The sequence below is a fragment of the Haliotis rubra genome, unplaced genomic scaffold, assembly GCF_003918875.1.
Source record: "Haliotis rubra isolate DU_JTF1 unplaced genomic scaffold, ASM391887v1 Scf966, whole genome shotgun sequence".
NCBI classification, from domain to species: Eukaryota; Metazoa; Mollusca; class Gastropoda; order Lepetellida; family Haliotidae; genus Haliotis; species Haliotis rubra.
This window is the reverse complement of record NW_025767708.1, coordinates 62,476-78,414: the sequence shown is the minus strand read 5'-3', so window position 1 is coordinate 78,414 and position 15,939 is coordinate 62,476. Positions and strand designations below refer to the sequence as shown.

At 43.2% G+C, this 15,939-nt stretch overlaps 1 protein-coding gene across 1 annotated transcript in view; it reads left to right on the top strand.

Annotated features, from left to right (window-relative positions):
- The window catches only part of LOC124265190 (protein mono-ADP-ribosyltransferase PARP14-like), a 215,893-nt gene that overhangs the window by 160,100 nt on the left and 39,854 nt on the right, over window positions 1-15,939 (top strand). The gene's annotated exons all lie outside the window — the stretch shown is intronic.

Below are 15,939 nucleotides of genomic sequence, written 5' to 3'. Positions count from 1 at the left end.
GCAGGTGTGGAACTTACCCAGGAGGTCCCCCCGTCCAAAGCCAAAAAAGCCAAACAAACTAAGGCTAAGTCTTCAAAGTCGCATTCCCAATCTCATTCCCAATCTAGTGGTTTTGATATGTCCATGATCACTCAATTGTTTTAGCAGCATATGGACTCCGTGAAGTCCCTGGTTCATGAGTCCGTTGGAGGTGTTCGTTAGGAGTTCCTCACCCACTCTGAACAGGGGACCAAGAGTCCGGGGGTGGGATCGCTGAGCCCGGCTCGATCCCTTAGCCTGGAAGCGGCTGTCAATCCTTTGCCTTCGGGTCCAGACAGCCTCGGCTACCCCGGAGGGGAAGGGTTCGCTCTCAGTCCTCCTCTCCGTTGAGGATTCCTGGGGTTCTGTTCCCTGCGCGATCCCGCCCCGTGAGAGCGGAGGAGTCGGCTCTGCCCAGTCTGCCTCATGTGTCTCGGGACCGGGTTTCGAGTAGTGTGTCGGTTGCCAGAGCAGAGAGTTCCTTCGAGCGGAGAGTTCCTTTGGCTCTTCCCTTTCCTCTGTGTCTGGGGCTCGGGGTTCCCACCGGGTCGGGGTTCGGATCCTCTTTGCGAAACTTTCCGTTTCTCATCAGCTCTCCGGGAGGTTCGGCAATGTATTGCTGAGTATATACCCCCAAACCGCGGTGCCGACATGTCGCTCGGACTCAACTGAGTTCCACCTGCCAGGCGAGGCGTTTGCCCCTAGGCAACCCTCGCAGACACTGCTCCGTATCTTGCCTTCCCTGGTACAGGACGTGATGGATCCCCTCCTGGTTGGGACACGCCTCCGATTCGATCTACCCAAACTCGTTAAGAGGTACCAGTGGTGCCGGTGGTTGAGGAGTGCGTGTTCACTTTGGTCGCCCTTCGTGCTGCTGCAGCTACCTCCTTCAAGGACTCTAAGGCCTTGTTGGAGCATCCGTGGGCTTCTCGCCCCCACTCTCTCGTAGCGGGTTCCTCCTAGACTAGTCAAATTACTAAGAAATGTGGATTTTAAGGATGCATGAGGCATTTTTGAGTAAAAGCAAGAAAAGGTCGGGCCGGGACAGCTTCTCCTCCTACCCCTGCCCAGCGGCCGAAGCCAGCCGGCAGACTCAGGCATAGGCTGCGCCCTGGAGGATAGACTAGTCAAATTTCTCAGAAATGTGAATACATGGGGCATTTTTGAGTAAAAGCAAGAAAACAACTTTTTCTGGGGTAGTTTTTCGTGCTGAATACGAATCTGTTGTTTGCTAAGCTCAAAAATCCCTAATTAGGTCACAAATTGGGTTCAAAGGTCAATGAGTGCAAAATTCAATTTTTTTATAAAGTGTTTTACTTATCATTCTCCATCCATACAATGAACTCAGTTTACAATATATTGATTAATAATGTTACCGCAGGATTTCAAAATGTTGGATTTCATGGAAATGCTGAAGGAAAAAATTCATATTTTTGCTAATATCTCCCCTATGGAGCGACTTTTAGTTTTTGCGTTAAGAGCTACTTTTTACAAGCATTTTTGCTCAAAGTGCAAAGCAAGGCTGAATCTTTTCCTTTTGTTGACAGAATTACATTCCAGGCAAACTGTTTAGGTCACAAAAATCGCATATTAAGCGCATAATTACTTCAAAGGTTAATGAGTGTGACAGGATGTGATAGGCATTTTTACATGTATGCCACACGAATGCTTTTATACTGCTTCACATGCATGTCAAATGAAACTGCTTTCATTCATGCAGTGAGTTTGATTAATGATTTTAGCAACATAATTACCCACAGAACAGTTCAGGAAATCCCAGGAACAGGTTTGAACCCTATCTGATAATGGCATTGATGGCACACCTCTATGCTGGTTCAAGTCTTATCTGTCGTCCCGTCACCAGCAAGTACTGATAGAGGATCATTACTCTAATCCAGCTCATCTATTTTGTGGTGTCCCACAAGGATCGGTCTTAGGTCCGGTCTTGTTCAGTCTTTACATCAAAGATCTTGGGAAAATCATGGAAGCCCACCATGTTGATCGCCATCACTTTGCTGATAATTCCTAAAATGTACAAAGTCTTCCTACTCACTATGGATCAAGCAACACCCGCCTTGAATGACCTACAACAGTGCTGTGAGGAAACCAAGAGCTGGATGTTTGACAACATGTTGAAATTGAACAGTTCAAAGACAGAGTGCATTCTACTGGGTCCTGCAAAACGTTGCTCCCAGTGCTCATTGGATGCTCTTGATTTTGATGGAGAAAGTATTCACAGAAAGTAAGAGATCTTGGTGTCATCCTTGACTCCGACCTCTCTTTGGATAATCACATACAACCTCTCTAGGATCTGTTTTGCAGCTCTACGCAATATCAGTTCCATTAGGCAATACCTGACTATAGATTCGGCAAAAACTCTCACCTTATGCCATGTAATGGCCTGCCTGGACTGTTGTAACTCTCTCCTAGCCGGTGCAAACAAATCACAAATCCAGAGACTTCAACGAATCCAAAAAGCTGCGGCACGTGTCGCGACTAGATCGAAGAAGTTTGACCACATCTCTCCCATTCTTCAATCTCTTCATTGGCTTCCAATCTAGAACCGGATCCGCTTTAAACTCCTCTGCCTCACCTACCGCTGCCTGTCTGGATGAGCTCCTGCTTATCTCTCCAATCTTCTTATGCCATTTAAACCAGCTAGATCCCTTCGTTCTCAGGACAAAAACCTTCTGCTTGTTCCTAGAGCAAACAGTGTTCGCTATGGCAGCAGATCATACGCCTACGCAGCTTCAACAGTCTGGAATGATCTTCCTCTCTCTCCGGAACACCAGTGACTTCTCTAGCTTCCGATCAAAACTGAAAACTCAACTTTTCCTGATGTCTTTCCAACTTTGCTGAACTCTGAGCATACTTCAGTATGGATATATGCACATTAGAAATGCCTTATTATTACCCATACGGGTGAGGAGATCCCGTGTAATATCTTTTTGATATTTGCACAGTGTGCAATTTAGTGATTCTCGACGTTGATTGGTTAATCATATATTTGTACATTTTCATTGGATGCCGGAACTACTTTCACACACTACGTTCATTTATAAAGTTTCATCGATTGATTGATAAATTGACATTAAGTAATGTAATCACACATTCCGAGATCTAAAAAAGAAAACATTAAGGTTAAAGAATTTGAATATTCTTTTTATTAAACGTTATTATTTTGGAATAAAACTGCGTTATAAGTAGTAGTCTTTTTAAATTATATAATCTTTAAAAAACCCACCAAACAATCGTTTGCATTGTTTGTAAACAAACATGGCCGCCATTAGGCTAACCCCGATCAAGGTCACTTACCTAGTTAAAGTTGACGGTGACCAAATAGGAAGAGTGATAAGAATTTTACAGCCCTTGAATTCCCAAAACCTGTTTGTTGTTGAAACTGAATTCGTGGAAATAGAAACAGCAAGATACCGAATAAAGATGTTATCTGAAGGTGTGACAAGTAAGTCGGACAAGTTTCTTACCGGAATCAATGCTAAATGTTCTTCTTTAAGATGACTTTTTATATCCATGCATTCCTAATCAATCTGAGAGGTTGGTCCCAGTAGCCGATGCAGAGATTGACACATTTCATAGACTCGGATTCCGACTAGAGTTATCCTTCTTGGTACTGCTGTACTCTACTAAGACGAGAGTGTAACACGCCTTCCACAGAACAAAATGTTGTTTAATCTTCAAACTTGTTGAGTTTCTTGACAGAAAACTTTTTCTAGATGTATTCGTGGGATGGTTGTCTTTTAGATTTCCCAACTTTTAACCGTTGACTTTCCCAAAAATTGACAGGTTTTTGCCAGAGTGTGTTTCAACACTACACCGTCACCCGCCACTAGAAAACACGTCAGTCATGAATGAACGATGTTCCGTCGCACTGACTTGATCGAATAAATGTTTAGCTCTTTTTAAGTTCAATGATATATTTAAAGATCATTTTTATCATTTTAATAAATGTTAATTAATTATTCCAGGCATAATAATTTTGTTGTATTTTATAACGATTTTATGATGTACTATTTCCATAGCGTAGTTATATTATTATCGCTGGAGAAGTTAGGTTTGATACGTGCATGGAACTCTGGGTAGGAGAGTGCTGTTTGAGGTCACAAGTCCTGTCTCCGGGTGGTTTTTATTTCGTGGTTCTTCCTTTTAAATTACATTATGGGTAATAAATAGAATAACCAACGAATGATTACAGGAAATATGCCCTCGTTAAATTAATGTTCAGTGCCTCGCCAAGGCTCGGCACTGTGAACATTATTTCAACTCGGGCATATTTCCTGTAATCACTCGTGCCTCGTTGGTTATTCTCTAATTATTACTATTATTATCATAATGTGTCAAATACATAGTATGAAGATGAAGGCGAAAGTGGAACATCAATGCATACAATCCATGTTATGTGCTATGACTGAAGGATCGAGGCTGTACTAAAAGACTTTACTATCACATGTTTGGTTTTAGGAATCTTTGTGCTGAATAACAGAGTTTGTGCCATTTTAGATTAGGGCTGCCGTCAGGAGATTCTTCAAAGAGGAACGAAAGCCTGTCTACAGATGACCGAACTTTGTAATGTTTTAATTTGTGCCTGAACTTGGTGGCCTCAAAAATGGATGAGATTCCCAGTTCTGTCTGGTTGTAGAGGGTATTTTTAGACTGACTGGTTTCCTGACATATGATACAAAGCTCAAATGATAAACCTTGGCCTGTGAATAGAAACAAACTTACACCAGTGCTACCCCTCCTGATGACCCCTCCTGGTACACACACACTGCACCTTTTGAATAAAAAAGTACCAGTGCAGTGCGTCAACTAACAAAATCCTCCGGCACAAAGATTCCTAAAACCAAACATGTGATAGCAAAGTCTTTTAGTACAGCCTCGATCCTTCAGTCATAGCACATAACATGGATTGTATGCATTTGTTTTCCACTTTCGCCTTCATCTTCATACTATGTATTTGACACATTATTGGATAGGGTTCCCACCTGTTCCTGGGATTTCCTGAACTGTTCTGTGGGTAATTATGTTGCTAAAATCATTAATCAAACTCACTGCATGAATGAAAGCAGTTTCATTTGACATGCATGTGAAGCAGTATAAAAGCATTCGTGTGGCATACATGTAAAAATGCCTATCACATCCTGTCACACTCATTAACCTTTGAAGTAATTATGCGCTTAATATGCGATTTTTGTGACCTAAACAGTTTGCCTGGAATGTAATTCTGTCAACAAAAGGAAAAGATTCAGCCTTGCTTTGCATTTTGAGCAAAAATGCTTGTAAAAAGTAGCTCAACGCAAAAACTAAAAGTCGCTCCATAGGGGAGATATTAGCAAAAATACGAATTTTTTCCTTCAGCATTTCCATGAAATCCAACATTTTGAAATCCTGCGGTAACATTATTAATCAATATATTGTAAACTGAGTTCATTGTATGGATGGAGAATGATAAGTAAAACACTTTATAAAAAAATTGAATTTTGCACTCATTGACCTTTGAACCCAATTTGTGACCTAATTAGGGATTTTTGAGCTTAGCAAACAACAGATTCGTATTCAGCACGAAAAACTACCCCAGAAAAAGTTGTTTTCTTGCTTTTACTCAAAAAATGCCCCATGTATTCACATTTCTGAGAAATTTGACTAGTCTATCCTCCAGGGCGCAGCCTATGCCTGAGTCTGCCGGCTGGCTTCGGCCGCTGGGCAGGGGTAGGAGGAGAAGCTGTCCCGCCTCGACCCCCCGTTAAACCTGCAGGCTGTCGCCATTGGTCTGTCCCAGTCAGTTCTTCTGCAAGGGACCACTCATGCCCTCTTACCACATGTCCCAGTGGAGGGCCGCCTCTCTCTATTCCTGCCGGAGTGGGAGAAGGCTACCAGCAAAACTTGGGTGCTATCCATCGTCAGTGTCGGCCATCTACCACTGTGGAAGCGAGGCCTGCCAGAGTTCACTTGCATACATCGCACTCTGGTGCCGTCATGTCCGGTCAAGGTGGGTATACTGCGAGACGAAGTCCAGGCTTTGCTGGACAAGTCCGCAATGGAGCGCGTACCACCGGGCAAGGAACAGGCGGGATTTTATTATTATTTATCTTCCTTCCTCATTCCTGTAATGATAAGAGACTTGCACACAGTCTACATGTATACTGAGCCAGGCGAGCCGGACCGGCTCCCTACCCGGATGTGCCTGCCTCGCACGTGCTTCTTGCGAACCGTGTCACCTTGTACACATCGCATTCAGTGTCTCAATTAAACCTGTGCTGTTCAGTCGTTTATTGTTGGTTCTCGTCCTAGCGTCACATTGTTATAGTTCCGAAGAAAGATGGCGGGTTCCGTCCCATTCTCAACCTCAAGGGGTTGAATCGCATGATAGAGTTTCAATCCTTCAAGATGGAGACACTTCGCACGGTGATCTCCTCTGTTCATCCCGGCGATTGACTTACGACGGGATGTATTACCAATTCACGTTGCTCCCCTTCGGTATATCCATCCAGGGTGTTCACCAAGCTCATGTTAGTGCCGGCTACCCTAGCAAGGTGGCAAGGAAGGCGTTGTTACCCTTACCTCGACGACTGGTTGCTCAGCACTCTAACTCAGCCAGCGAGCCTAGATTCTATCCACACGGTGATGGACATTCTAGTTTGACTGGGGTGGATCATAAACCTCAAGAAATCCGACCTGGTACCCACCCAGGACTTGGTTTATCTCGACGCGCGGTTCACAACTCAAAAGGTCCTTGTCTCCTTGTCGCCGGACCGGGTCACCAGAGTACGGGAGATGGTGTCTTCGTTCCTCTCCCAGCCCCAGGCACCAGCGAAGACTTGGCTCTGTCTACTGGGTCAGTAGTGTGGCGGGCATGGTTGAGGATGCACCCTATACAGCAAGCTTTGGCGAATCTGTGGGCTCTCTCGGAGGATCTGGAGAAGTGTCTCACAGTTCCTGGGTGGTTGTCTCCTCACCTTCAGTGGTGGACCAATGTCGGGAATCTCTCCAAGGGGATCCCTTTGGAAATCCTGACGCCAGCTCTTACAGTTCAAACCGATGCGTCACTCATGGGCTGGGGGGAAGGTTCTGGGCATGTGACTCAAGTCCGAAGCCCGCCTTCACATCAACGTCTTGGAACTGAGAGCTGTGGGGTTGGTTTTCGAGCGCTTCCGGGAGCCAGGTGGTTCGTCTTCAGTTGGACAACCGTACGTCCATGACGTCCTGAAGAAGCAAGGCAGCACGGTGTCCCTAGCGCTCCTTCGGGAGACGTGGGAATTTCTCCTCTGGTGCAACCAGTGCGACTGTCAGGTGCTTCCTGTTTATCTCCCGGGGCTGGAGAACATTGAGCAGATGCTCTCTCCGGCCGGATCCTGGCCCCGGAGTGGATGCTCGACCGGCAGATATTTGGAGTTATCTCCCAGTTGTACGGATCATTCCAGGTGGATCCGTTTGTGTCTGGTGGGACGAATCAGATTCTGTGTTCTGCTCTCGAATACCAGACCAGAGAGCGTTGGCTTCCGACGCCTTCCTGCTGGATTGGACGGGCAAGGTGCTCTGGGCGTTTCCGCCGCTACCACTCATTCCCCAGGTCCTCTCCCAGCTGTCCACCCAGCCAGCTCGGCTACTTGTGCTACTGGCACCGCTATGGCCGTCACAGAGCTGGTTTCCGGTAATTCTCAGGTTTCTGGCTCAGCCTCCTGTTCTATTACCTTTGCGACCGGACATTCTCAATCAGAACGGCGCCATACCCCAAGCCAAGGATTCAGTGGGTGGCTTGGCCTCTGTCAGGTCTAGCCTCGAGGCATGCGCAATTCCTGCAGCAGTTGCAGACACAATTCTGGCTTCGAAGCGGGATTCAACAAACGTTCAATATGAGGATAGGTGGTCCCACTTTGAGTGCTGGTGTTCAGATAGGGGATTACAGATCCCTTTTCTGCGGATTTAGTCCGAGTATTGGAGTTTTTGCAAGCTCGTTTGGAAGAAGGCTTGGCGGCTTTGACCATTCGTGGCTACTCTACCGCTTTTTCCACTTTTCACACCCCTGTCGATGGTGCTTTTCTGGGGCAGCACCCTCTTATGCAGCGCTTTTTAGCTGGCGTGGATCGGGTGCGACCTGCTGTCAGGTGAACCTGCCAACCTTGGGATTTGTCAATTGTGCTAGATTGGCTGTCCGGTCCTACATTCTCACGTCTTCGTCTATTTCCGTTCAGCTGTTAACAGGGAAGGCCATATTTCTGGTGGCGGTAACATCTAGCCGTAGGGTCGGCGACTTACATGCTATGTCGGCAGACCCGGCGCTGTCTAGAACTGTGTTCTATCCAGACTGTGTCAATAATCAGATCACGCTTTCCATGTGACAGCTCCTATCGAACTTCCTACTTTAACCCAGCCTTCCACATCGGGGACCTCTGCAACGAGCACTCACCCGTTGGATGTCTTTAAGACTCTCAAGGTCTATATCAAACGAACACAAGGGATCCGTGCGGGTACCCATCTGTTCTGCTGTTACAGTGGCGGGAAGGCTGGGATGCCGGCTAGCAAACAGACCCTATCACGCTGGCTTGTATCGGTCATTTGTGCTGCTTATCAGGCTAAGGGCAAGCCTCCCCCTGAGGGGTTGAAGGCTCACTCGGTCAGGGCAATGGCCACGTTAAAGGCTTTTGCATCGGCACTGCACATTGAAGAGATATGCTCTGCTGCTGTATGGAGCAGGCCAACACTTTTATCAGGCACTATCAGCTCGATACACATTCACATCATCATGCGCGTTTTGGCCGTTCTGTTCTCTCCAGTGGACAGTGTCCTGCCATCCTGACCGAGTGAGTCTTGGTTATCTGGACAGTTGACGCTGCTTTTTAATTGAGTATTATTGATATATCCGCTGTTATGTTATCTAACTCCTTTTGATTCTCTCCGGAGATTATGGTCAGTTGTGAGTTCAGTTTTCCCCCTTACGGTAATCTTATAATAGATTCACAATGTGGGCGGGGTTTTTACTTTCGCACTGTGTGCGAATTGAGTTGCTTAACCTATGAGGTCGGATCTGAGTACTATCCTCACTGTCCGTTCCCTCCCATCATGCCTCTCGCGGAAGCTTTGGCACATGTGACAGGTTAGTGTTGTGGCATCTGTTACATTCGTTCTAACGATCGCTATTTATATGTACTTTGACAGAATTCCCTCCTCCCTGGCCTCTGGTCTTTCGGGGTCTGAATTAATGCATATATGTACCCCAAGGACGATCTCTATGAACAAGAATTAGATAAACCTGTAGAGGTTTCCAATTCTTTGAAGAAAGTTGTCCTTTGGGTAGGGCCACCCACCTCCCCGCAATTCTGTTCACTGATTTATTCAGCAGAAGGAATGATGATATGGGCCTAGGTGCTTACCTGGTTGGCTGCGCATGCATAGCAGGGAGGTAACTCAATGTGGTGGGGGCCATATAATAGATAAAAAAGATTTTAATTAGACAGTCGGATTCCCCTGGTCCGTGCCAGTTCTGACTTAATGTAACTTAATGCGATACCTTTAAATTCTATTATCCACACTGTCCAGACCTATTGCAGCAGAAAGCCTATTATCTACAATATCTAGCTCTTTTGCACCTAGTGTAGCAGGGCAGTGAATGTGACACAACGACAAACACACACTCCAACAACCCAGTTGGAGCCGTGACCTGGCAGAACAGGATGATTGCTGAATAAGCGATATATGGACATTCAATTTGCTGATTTTTTATCATTGATAAGGTTTCTTATAAAAATACGACACCAACATATTAATGTGTTATGATATTACCAGTCAATTTGTGTCCTCCGAGTTCTCTATGTTCAATTAAATGTAATACCCATTTTACACTAGTTTTGTTTGAATGACTGTCCTTCTCGGGTATTTTTTTTTGCTTCAATTAAAAACAATGATATCTATATTTCACCACTACTTGTGGAGTTGATGATAAGACTGATGTGTTAACTACTTGCTTATCACGAAGTAAGAAATACACATCTCTCTACCACCATGTATAGTGTAATAAAACACACTTTTGCCCTGAACCATTATAGTTAAAGCACGAGGACAATGCCGTCTGAGTGCTTTAACGTCAAATAGTTCAGGGCGAAAATGTGTTTTATTACACTATACATGGTGGTAGGGCGAAATATGTATTTCTTTTCTAAGATGCCAAATTTAATACTTTCTAAAGATAATTACGACGACTAATTAAAGGCAGAAAACAAACGACGGTGTCGGTGACCTAAATTAAGAATCCTCGCTGGGGCTAACTGGCGCCAGCTGTTCTATTGATGTATCTGCCCCCTACGTTAAGACAAACGTTACCAGAAAAAACAAATGATAACAGTTTGATGGCAGTTTACATTCGGATTAAATATCTTCTCTGAATTATTTTAATTACATCTGTCATTAACGTAAACCATATGGGGCAATATGAACGTTGCATTTCTACTACCAGCGTAAGTTTAGATCAGTACATCCAGAGGAAGTTGAGTAGTCAAGCGACATTCCACAATTGCATTGTAGAAATGTAAACATTACAAACGTTACCGTGTCGCTGAAAACTTGTGAGTTGAAATGACACATTTTAACCGTCGTAAAACATAAACGTAATGTTTCCACCAGTGATATTAGCTGGGTGAAGCAACAGCAAACCAAGAAACTGGATGCAACGGTGTAGTTTACTGTAGGAGGTCGTACGAGGCGATGACAACTGACATGCATCGTGACGTCGCTTACATTGTGACGTAATGTAAAATGGTTCGACTACGAGGGGGCACACGAGAATGGCGCAGTGACGGGATAACGTCATTCAATTGTTACGTCATCAAAAAACTATACCTTTATTGTCTGATAATGTTTGTTTTTTTCGATTGTTCTAACCGCTAGGCATCTTAGAATATTGGATAAGCATGCTCCTCTGAAGTCTAGTTCTGTTGTCATTCATCCTTGTTCTGTTGTCATTTATTCTTTGTTGAACAGTCGCTTGAAGCGGGATACAAATTGTAGTCTAGCCAACAGATTTGCCGGGTTTATTCCACGCCAAGATATGGGATATATGCCAAGAACTTGATGGTAGACGTACTCTGCAGAATCAGGTTTTCAATCAGTAATGTTCAGGGGTTCATATTTGTCTGAACTCTCCTTGACCTATCCGGAAGAAATAACACAGGTAATATCAAAAGCTAAAGCAACTTCTAGCCTGGAAGCCATGCTATTTAAGGCATTGGGTTCTCTTCAGTCCATATTATCAAACTGAGGAATGCTATGGTTCTTTAAGTTTTCAAACAGGCAGCTGTCACTCCTCTCATTATAAAGGCCAGTTTATATTCAGATGAGTTAAAAAGCTACAGGCCAGTATCTAATCTGTCTTTCATTTCAACATTTTTGAAAAACAATTGTTTCACTAAGGTTTGAAGAACACCTACTCAATAACAACTTGCTTGGACCCTTCCAGAGTGCTTACAAATCAAAACATAGCACAGAGACTGCAGAATATAATGGTATTACTGTACACTACTCTCCAGTGTATAACTATATTACTGTACACTACTCTCCAGTGTATAACGGTATTACTGTACACTACTCTGCAGTGTGTAACGGTATTACTGTACACTACTATGAAGTGTATAACCACATTACTCTATACTACTCTCCAGTGTATAACGGTATTACTGTACGCTACTCTGCAGTGTATAACTATATCACTGTACACTGACATACTTCTCATCCCCGGCCAGTATACGACGGCTGATGACCATCTGGCCATGCTAGTCCTTCTTGATTTATCATCAGCCTTCAACACCCTAGGCCACGCGATACTCCTTTCTCGCTTGGAGGAAAGACTCGGTATTAAAGGAAAGGCTTTTCTTGCATCAAATCCTATCTGTCCGCCAGAACTCAGGTTGTCAAGAGTGGAGATATTACCTCACTTCCAACAATAGTTAACATTGGTCTTCCACAGGGTTCAGTTCTGAGGCCTTTGCTTCTCAGCATATGTATCCTTCCAAACGGTGATATAATCAGGAAACATGGCTTGATGTTTCATTTCTATGCTGACAACAATCTGATCTACATATCTGTCAAGCCATCTGAAACAGTTTTCAGTTTTCAGCCATGTGGAATCAGTCAAATTGAAGACTGGATTTCAATTTTCTCAAATTAAAAGACAGTAAAACAGAATTTCTACTACTTGGTTCTAAACAGCAGCTTTTGAAATTGCCTGCAGGTCTGTCACTTAAAGGCAACATGCAACCTGAAAAACAAACATAATTAAAACGCAATTATAACTTATTCATGATATATAATATACATTGCTGATTATGAAAAAAACAAATAAACAATCGCAAATCAAAAGTGCAATATTTTATTTGAACTTGGGTTTACTGCCCTCGAAACGAAGCACATGGGATACCGAACCCAGTCAGAGCGGGTGGGTGTGCACTTAAGTGTAACGAAGACTTTCATTGGCTGCTTCATTTGCGATACACTCTGTGTCTGTGCATAGAGATGTTGGGTTTTGTAAATACATGGTCATTTTTTGTGTATAACATTTTGCAATCAACAGACATCATAAAATGTCATGTGAACAAGTATCACACCTGCCTGTCTGTGTAATTACATAATGTGACAAAGACAGAACTCGGGTACACGAGCCATATATCAATGTGTTTGGTGTATAGCCTGATAGGTGTTAAGTTCAAATTGCATGTGGTCAGTGATCAAAGTTAAGTATTGCACATTATCATTAGCAGACAGGCAGGCAGACACATAGGTGTCAGTAAAACAGACATTGAGTTTTGTCTGTGACAGAGGCATATCTATATCACAGAAATTCTGACAATGCTAAATAATGACGTTGATGTTAAGTATCGAACTGAGAAAGTGACTCGGTAAGAAAAACGTGTGGTGAAATAGTCAAATGAAATTATGTAAACAGTTAAATCGGTAATCTCCTGTCATAACAAATAAAAAGCTCATGCCTGTGAAATATCAACAAAACATTAGAAAAATAGTTCACATCAAAGCGTACTCTGAGTACTCACCGCCAGCGAAGGTTTTCTGTCTTGAAATGTCAAACAACTCACTAGTTGACACATAGCTGAGTAGATCTAGATCCTTAACAAGGTTCTTTTATGTAACAAGTAGATTAGTTACTATTTGTTGTTTGTGTACACAACCAAGATTAGACTACTCCTGCTTACGACCTTAAAATCCGGACATCCTGCTTTGAAGCTTCGCGAACCTATTCACTAAGCATGCGCCATGAGCGAGTACAGCTGTTGAAACCACTTTTCACCCCAGCTGGGGTGAATATAGTGCATCATGTGAACTCCGATTTCGCTCGGGGTTTTTCATCATTTTTCAGTTGAATTTGCATTTTTGATCATTTGTTAATGTAAGTCCATACCGAAAGTATCATAATCTGCAAAGTTGTGTTTTCATTGCATGTGACCTTTAACATTGGCAAAAGCAATGTCAGAACCACTCCATCATTAGGAACTCTTGGAATTGAATTTCAATGTCCCTTGATAAAAATGTCAAGAACTTAAGCTAAATTTGCTTCTTCTACATTCACAACATCAATATCCGACATCATCTTGACCATGAAACGACAAAATATATTATGTAGACTTTCATCACATCACGACTGGATTATTATCCCCCGCCGCAAGTTTAGCGCGAAGCGGGGGATATAGTATTAGGCTCCGTCCATCTGTCCGTCCTTACATTTGTCCATCTGTTCGTCCGTCCGACCGTATGTAAGAATTGGAATATTTTAAGAACCTGTTAACTGGATTCTTTTCATATTTGGTACCTAGGTTCATCAGAGTAAAAGAAAGGTCCCAGTCAGGTTTGGTGACCTTTACCTTCATTTCAAGGTCACAAGGGGACTTAAACGTTTTACCATTGTCAGCGAGATATCTCAAGAACTGTTCACTGGATTTTCTTCATATTCAACACCAAGCTCCATCTAGGGAAGGCATAGTGCCCAGTCAATTTTGGTGACCTTCACATAATTTTCAAGGTCATGGCGATGCTTTGAAGATTTCAGTTTTTTAAGCTGCATGTTAAGCTTGTCAGCGAGATATCTCAAGAACCATAACTGGACTTTCTTCATATTTGACACCAAGCTTCATCTGGGGAAGGTGCAAGGCCCAGTCGATTTTGGTGACCTTCACATCATTTTCAAAGTCACAGGGATACTTTGAAGATTTCAGCATGATAACCTGCATGTAAAGATTGTCAGCGAAATATCTCAAGAACCATTCGCTGGACTTTCTTCATATTTGACACCAAGCTTCATCTAGTGAAGGTGCAAGGTCCAGTTGATTTTGGTGACATTCACATAATTTTCAAGGTCACGGCAACACTTTGAAGATTTCAGCATGTTAGACTGCATGTTAAGATTGTCAGCGATATATCTCTTGAACAGTTCACTGGATTTTCTTCATAGACTTTCAAGACTTCCCTTGAATGCTTTTCAATAAGCAATGTCTTTATTACTATTTTTGCATATTTTATACACTAAGACATTCATGTCAAGGTCAAAGTGAGTCTTGAAAATATTTGTGTGTTTGAACAACTGCAGATCAATATATCAAGAGAGGTTGACTGGTCATGTTTTTGTTGACATTTAACTTCATTTTAACTTACGACCATCACTTTCATTACAATTTAAGTTTGATTTGATAATTTGCGGCGGGGGATTATGTCACCTTAGTGACAATGCTTGTTGTAAATCCCATTTCTTCCATATTCCTTCATTTCTGATCACAAAGTTACAGCGAATCCAGAATGCAGGAGCAAGGGTTGTAATGCGACGCCGCAACTGAGCAATAGATACGCACCCTGAAGCACATTGGGGTGTCTCGCTTAGAAACAGCGTTAGAAAGACATACAGGTGTATGGTTCATACACCTATATGTCTTTCTAACGCTGTTTCTTAGTGAGACACGCCCCTGTGTCCTGAAGGCCCTCCACTGGCTGCCCGTGAATTTCAGGATTCAGTACAAGATACTTCTTCTAGCCCAAAACTGTATCTATGATGAATCATATCTCAGAAGTCTTGTCTTGTCAGCATACACCAACCAAACCATACCCTCCGTTAATTTCTTTTTGAAAGCTGTACTGCCTTAAACTGTTTTTCCAAACTGGAAGTGGTCTCATGAAGTGTGAAGTGCTTCAATTTGGATAGCTAAATGTATGCGCTGTCAACTGTCACGTGATTTGTCAAAAAGGCATGTGTTCTGGTGGGAAATTATTGTGATTTAAGAACATGTTTTCTTCTGTTTTTGAATGTATTGTCTATTTGTGGGTATTCTAGTTCCAGTTGGTGAGATGTAACTTTCACTGTCCACTCCTTGTGTTCTGATTATGTGACTATGTTTTTTCATCATGTTTCAGGGATACCAGAGATTTTGGGCAGATCCCACAAGTTGAACATTGAATGCTTGGGCTCAGGAGGGGGACACAGCGACCCAACATGGTTCAAACAACCGCCCCCTATTCCTGTACAGAATGTTGACTCTTACAAGATGAAATTCATCCGAGATTTTAACATGAGGAATCTACACAAGCAGTTGCAAGATGGCTACTCTGATCTCAAGTTTGAGTCTGATGGTTCTGTGACTCTTGAATGCTGCCTTACCAAAGATGTGCCTGACGCCAGAAAGAGAGCCAAGTCATGGCAGAAAGATGCAACTGAGGACTTGGAGCATTTTCTGTCCCTCCTCATCACAGAGAAGGTAAATGTCCTTCAGGAAGTTTGGGATGATGTGATAGCAGAAGTTCAGAAAATGAAAATGCCAAGACAGGGTGCGGCAACGATTTATGTATTCGAGGAATCGCATGTGATAGTTGTGGTTGGCCATAAGCTGCTGGCAGAAAACCTGTCTAAACAGGTGAAGG